The following is a 6,870-nucleotide window of genomic DNA, read 5'->3' as shown; positions in this document are numbered from 1 at the left end:
ATTTTTGCTCAAGTCCCTCAATTTCAGCCAGAAAATACCTGAAATCACAGAAAAATACACAAACTCATAGTAAAGTCTAGAAATGTGAATTTAACATAAAAACTAATGAAAACATCCCTAAAATTAACTAGATCCTACTAAAAACATACTAAAAACAATGCCAAAAAGCGTACAAATTATCCGCTCATCACAACACCAAACTTAAATTGTTGCTTGTCCCCAAGCAACTGAAAATCAAATAGGATAAAAAGAAGAGAATATACTATAAATTCCAAACTATCAATGAAACATAGCTCCAATCAAATGAGCGGGACTTATAGCTTTTTGCCTCTTGAATAGTTCTGGCATCTCACTTTATCCGTTGAGGTTCAGAATGATTGGCATCTATAGGAACTCAGAGTTCAGAGAGTGTTATTGATTCTCCTAGTTCAGTATGATGATTCTTGAACACAGCTATTTTATGAGTCTTGGCCGTGGCCCTAAGCACTTTGTTTTCCAGTATTACCACCGGATACATAAATGCCACAGACACATAATTGGGTGAACCTTTTCAGATTGTGACTTAGCTTTCCTAAACTCCCCAATTAGAGGTGTCCAGGGTTCTTAAGCACACTCTTTTTTTTTTTGCTTTGGACCTTGACTTTAACCGCTCAGTCTCAAGTTTTCACTTGACACCTTCACGCCACAAGCACATGGTTAGGGACAGCTTGGTTTAGCCGCTTAGGCCAGGATTTTATTCCTTTAGGCCCTCCTATCCACTGATGCTCAAAGCCTTGGGATCCTTTTTATTTACCCTTTCCTTTTGGTTTTAAGGGTTACTGGCTTTTTGCTCTTGCCTCTTGGTTTTTAGAGCTTTTGGCTTTTTCTGCTTGCTTTTTCTTTTTCTTTCTATTTTTTTTTCTGCAAGCTTTGTTCTTTGCTGCTTTTTCTTGCTTCAAGAATCATTTTTTTATGATTTTTCAGATTATCAAATAACATGTCTCATTGTCATCATTCTTTCAAGAGCCAACATATTTAACATTCTTAAACAGCAACTTCAAAAGACATATGCACTGTTCAAGCATTCATTCAGAAAACAAGAAGCATTGTCACCACATCAATATAATTAAACTAAGTTCAAGGATAAATTCGAAACTCATGTACTTCTTGTTCTTTTGAATTAAAACAGTTTTCATTTAAGAGAGGTGATGGATCCATAGGACATTCATAACTTTAAGACAAAGTTACTAACTACTAAAGATCATGTAATGAAGACACAAACATAGATAAGCACATAACGAAAAATAGAGAATGTAAGAACAAGGAATGAGTCCACCTTAGTGATGGTGGCGTTTCCTTCTTGAGGAACCAATGATGTCCTTGAGCTCTTCTATGTCTCTTCCTTGTCTTTGTTGCTCCTCCCTCATTGCTTTTTGATCTTCTCTTATTTCATGAAGGATGATGGAGTGCTCTTGATGTTCCACCCTTAATTTTCCCATGTTAGAGCTTAGTTCTCCTAGGGAGGTGTTGATTTGCTCCCAATAGTTTTGTGGAGGAAAATGCATTTGAGGCATCTCCGGGATCTCATGGTGATGAGCTTCATGCGCCTCTTGAGCTCCATGAATGGGCTCTCTTGCTTGCTCCATCTTTTTCTTAGTGATGGGCTTGTCCTCTTTAATGAGGATATCTCCCTCTATGTCAATCCCAGCCGAATTGCATAGGTGGCAAATGAGGTGAGGAAAGGCTAACCTTGCCATAGTGGAGGACTTGTCAGCCACCTTGTAGAGTTCTTGAGGTATAATCTCATAAACTTCCACCTCTTCTCCAATCATGATGCTAGTGGGAATGATTGAGCATTGAATGAACTCCAACCATCCTCTAGCTACAGGCTTAAGGTCTAGTCTTCTTAGTTGAACCGGTTTGCCTTTTGAGTCAATCTTCCATTGAGCTCCTTCTACACATATGTCCATGAGGACTTGGTCCAACCTTTGATCAAAGTTGACTCTCCTTGTGTAGGGGCGTGCGTTCTCTTCCATGTTTGGCAAGTTGAACACCAACCTCACATTTTCTGGACTAAAATCTAAGTATTTCCCCCGAACCATGGTGAGATAATTCTTTGGGTTTGGGTTCTTACTTTGATCATGGTTCCTAGTGATCCATGCATTAGCATAGAACTCTTGAACCATTAGGATGCCGACTTGTTGGATGGGGTTTGTTAGAACTTCCCAACCTCTTCTTTGAATTTCATGTCGGATCTCCGGATACTCATTTCTTTTGAGTTTGAAAGGGACCTCGAGGATCACCTTCTTCTTGGCCACAACATCATAGAAGTAGTCTTGATGGGCTTTGGAGATGAACCTTTCCATCTCCCATGACTCGGAGGTGGAAGCTTTTGTCTTTCCTTTCCCTTTTCTAGAGGATTCTTCGGTCTTAGGTGCCATCAATGGTAATGGAAAAACAAAAAACTTATGCTTTTACCACACCAAACTTAGAATTTTGCTCGCCCTCGAGCAAGAGAAGAAAGAATAGATGAAGAAGAAGAAGAAAAGATGGAGAAGAGGGGGGAGGTGTGTTTCGGCCAAGAAGAGAAGAGAGGGTTGTGTTGTGTGAAAATGAGGAAGAATGGAAGGCTTTATATAGGGAAGGGAGGGGGGTTAAGTTTCGGCCATGTAGGGTGGGTTTGGGTGGGAAATTGATTTTGAATTTTGAAGGTAGGTGGAGTTTATGAGGTAGGTTTATGGGGAAGAGTGGATGGATGTGAGTGGTGAAGAGGTGATGGGGAAGAGAGATTGAGGTGATTGGTGAAGGGTTTTGGGGAAGAGTGTTTATGGGATTGTGTGAAAGAGGGGTGAGAAGAAGTAAGTGGAGGTAGGTAGGGATCCTGTGGGGTCCACAGATCCTGAGGTGATCCTGTAGGGTCCACAGATCCTGAGGTGTTCAAGGATTTACAGCCTTTCACCAAATTAGGCATGTAAAATGCCCTTGCACACAACTCTAGGCGTTCAGCGCCAGGTTGGTGCTTGTTCTGGGCGTTGAACGCCCATTTGTAGCCTGTTTCTAGAGTTGAACACCAGAACCATGCTTGTTCTGGGCGTTCAGCGCCAGCTCTCCTCCAGGGTGCATTTCTGGCGTTCAAACGCCCAGATGCTGCCATTTCTGGCGTTCAGCGCCAGAACCATGCTCTGTTCTGGCGTTGAACGCCCAAAACATGCTTCTTACTGGCGTTTAAACGCCAGTAAGGTCTTCCTCCAGGGTGTGATTTTTCTTCTGCTGTTTTTGATTCCGTTTTCAATTTTTATGTTTATTTTTTGACTCCACATGATCATGAACCTAATAAAACATGAAAAACAATGAAAATTAGATAAATAAACATTGGGTTGCCTCCCAACAAGCACTTCTTTAATGTCAATAGCTTGACAGTGGGCTCTCATGGAGCCTCACAGATGTGCAGAGCTTTGTTGAAACCTCCCAACACTACACTTAGAGTTTGGATATGGGGGTTTGACACCAAACTTAGAGTTTGGTTGTGGCCTCCCAACACCAAACTTAGAGTTTGACTGTGGGAGCTTTGTTTGACTCTGCTTTGAGAGAAGCTTTTTATGCTTCCTCTCCATGGATGCAGAGAGAGATCCTTGAGTTGTAAACACAAGTTTGTCCTCATTTATTTGAAGGATCAATTCTCTTCTGTCCACATCAATCACAGCTCTTGCTGTGGCTAGGAAAGGTCTTCCTAGGATGATGGATTCATCCTCATCCTTCCCAGTATCTAGGACTATGAAATCAGCAGGGATGTAAAGGCCTTCAACCTTTACTAACACGTCCTCTACTTGTCCATAAGCCTGTTTTCTTGAATTGTCTGCCATCTCTAATGAGATTTTAGCAGCTTGCACCCCATAGATTCCCAGTTTCTCTATTTTAGAGAGGGGCATGAGGTTTATTCCTGAACCAAGGTCACACAGAGCCTTAAAGATCATGGTGCCTATGGTACAAGGTATTATGAACTTTCCAGGATCCTGTCTCTTCTGAGGCAATGTTAGTTGATCTGGATCACTTAGTTCATTGGTGAACAAGGGAGGTTCATCTTCCCAAGTCTCAATACCAAATAATTTGGCATTTAGCTTCATGATTGCACCAAGCAACTTGGCAGCTTGCTCTTCAGTAACATCCTCATTTTCTTCAGAAGAGGATTACTCATCAGAGCTCATGAATGGCATAAGGAGGTTCAATAGAATCTCTATGGTCTCTAGATGAGCCTCAGAGTCCTTTGATTCCTCAGAGGGAAGCTCCTTATTGATCACTGGACGTCCCAGGAGGTCTTCCTCCTTGGGATTCACGTCCTCTCCTTTCCTTACAGGTTCGGCCATGGTGCTTATGTCAATGGCCTTGCACTCTCCTTTTGGATTCTCTTCTGTATTGCTTGGGAGAGTACTAGGAGGGATTTCAGTGATCCTTTTACTCAACTGGCCCACTTGTGCTTCCAAATTTCTAATGGAAGACCTTGTTTCATTCATGAAACTTACAGTGGCCTTGGATAGATCGGAGACTAAGTTTGCTAAATTAGAGGTGTTTTGTTCAGAGTTCTCTGTCTGTTGCTGAGTGGATGATGGAAAAGGTTTATTATTGTTAAACCTGTTTCTTCCACCATTATTAAAATCTTGTTGAGGCCTTTGATCCTTCCATGAGAGATTTGGATGATTTCTCCATGATGGATTATAGGTGTTTCCATATGGTTCACCCATGTATTTTAACTCTGCTATTGCAGGGTTCTCAGGATCATAAGCTTCTTCCTCAGAAGATGCCTCTTGAGTACTGTTGGATGCAGCTTGCATTCCATTCAGACTCTGAGAAATCATATTGACTTGCTGAGTCAATATTTTATTCTGAGCTAATATGGCATTCAGAGTATCAATTTCAAGAACTCCCTTCTTCATAGGCATCCCATTACTCATAGGATTCCTCTCAGAAGTGTACATAAACTGATTATTAGCAACCATGTCAATGAGTTCTTGAGCTTCTGCAGGCGTTTTCTTTAGGTGAATGGATCCATCTGCAGAAGTATCCAATGACATCTTTGATAGCTCAGATAAACCATCATAGAATATATCAAGGATGGTCCATTCTGAAAGCATGTCATAAGGACACTTTTTGGTCAGCTGCTTGTATCTTTCCCAAGCTTCATAGAGGGATTCACCTTCTTTATGTCTGAAGGTTTGAACATCAGCTCTAAGCTTGCTCAGCTTTTGAGGAGGAAAGAACTTGGCTAAGAAAGCCGTGACCAGCTTATCCCAAGAGTTCAGGCTATCTCTGGGTTGAGAATCCAACCACACTCTAGCTCTGTCTCTTACAGCAAAAGGGAAAAGCATGAGCCTGTAGACTTCAGGATCTACTCCATTAGTCTCAACAGTATCACAGATCTGCAAAAATTCAGTTAAGAACTGAAAAGGATCTTCAGATGAAAGTCCATGAAACTTGCAGTTCTGCTGCATCAGAGAAACTAGATGAGGTTTTAGCTCAAAGTTGTTTGCTCCAATGGCAGGAATGGAGATGCTTCTTCCATGTAAATTGGAATTAGGTGCAGTAAAGTCACCAAGCATCCTCCTTGCATTATTGTTGTTGGGTTCGGCTGCCATCTCCTTTACTTGTTCGAAATTTTCAATAAGGTTGTCTCTGGATTGTTGTAATTTAGCTTCTCTTAGTTTTCTCTTCAGAGTCCTTTCAGGTTCTGGATCAGCTTCAACAAGAATGCCTTTTTCTTTGTCCCTGCTCATAAGAAAGAGAAGAGAAAAAGAAAAGAAGAGGAATCCTCTATGTCACAGTAAAGAGATTCCTTATTGTTAGTAGAAGAAGAAAAGAAGAAAAAAAATCGAACACAGATAGAAGAGGGGGTTCAAATTTGGTGAGTGATGTGAGGAAGAGATGTTAGTAGATGAATAAATAAATAGAATAAGATGAGAGAGGGAGAGGATTTTCGAAAATAATTTTTGAAAACGAGTTATTAATTTTCGAAAATAGTTTTTGAAAAATGTTAGTAATTTTCGAAATTTAAGATTTAAAAATTGAAATAATTAGTTAATTAAAAAGAAATTTTGAAAAAGAGGGAAGATATTTTCGAAAATTAGAGAGAGAGAGTTAGTTAGGTGGTTTTGAAAAAGATAAGAATCAAACAAAAAGTTAGTTAGTTAGTTGAAACAAATTTTGAAAAGATAAAAAGTTAGGAAGTTAGAAAAGATATTTTGAAATCAAATTTTTTAAAAAGATAAGATAAAAAGATATTTTTGAAATTAGTTTTTGAAAAAGATTTGATTTTTAAAATCACAATTAATGACTTGATTCACAAGAAATCACAAGATATGATTCTAGAACTTAAAGTTTGAATCTTTCTTAACAAGTAAGTAACAAACTTGAAATTTTTGAATCAAAACATTAATTGATGATTGTTATTTTCGAAAATATGATATAAAAATAAGAAAAAGATTTTTGAAAAATATTTTTAAAATTTTCGAAAATAACTAAGAAAAATGAAAAAGATTTGATTTTTGAAAAAGATTTTGAAAAAGATAAGATTTTTAAATTGAAAATTTGATTTGACTCATAAAAACAACAAGATTTTAAAAATTTTTGAAAAAGTCAACTCAAATTTTCGAAATTTATGAGTGAAAAAGGGAAAAATATTTTTTTGATTTTTTTTGAATTTTTATGATGAGAGAGAAAAACATGAAATTTATGCAATGCATGAAATTTTTATATCAAAACAATGAATGCATGCAAGAATGCTATGAATGTCAAGATGAACACCAAGAACACTATGAAGATCATGATGAACATCAAGAACACATTATTGAAAAATTTTTAATGCAAAGAAAACATGCAAGACACCAAACTTAGAAATCT

The 6,870-nt window shown here is 38.4% G+C and overlaps 1 non-coding gene across 1 annotated transcript; it reads left to right on the top strand.

The window, feature by feature from the left end:
* The first annotated feature begins 5,102 nt into the window (after window positions 1-5,102).
* Window positions 5,103-5,210, top strand: LOC148568177 (small nucleolar RNA R71). The gene has a single exon (XR_015881650.1). It is a non-coding gene; the product is annotated as a small nucleolar RNA R71 (small nucleolar RNA).
* The last annotated feature ends 1,660 nt before the right edge of the window (window positions 5,211-6,870 follow it).

This window comes from Arachis ipaensis, chromosome B4 (assembly GCF_059453495.1).
Source record: "Arachis ipaensis isolate K30076 ecotype BB chromosome B4, ASM5945349v1, whole genome shotgun sequence".
In the NCBI taxonomy this organism is placed as follows: Eukaryota; Viridiplantae; Streptophyta; class Magnoliopsida; order Fabales; family Fabaceae; genus Arachis; species Arachis ipaensis.
The sequence above is the reverse complement of the archived record's forward strand: the minus strand, read 5'-3'. Positions and strand labels throughout refer to the sequence as shown.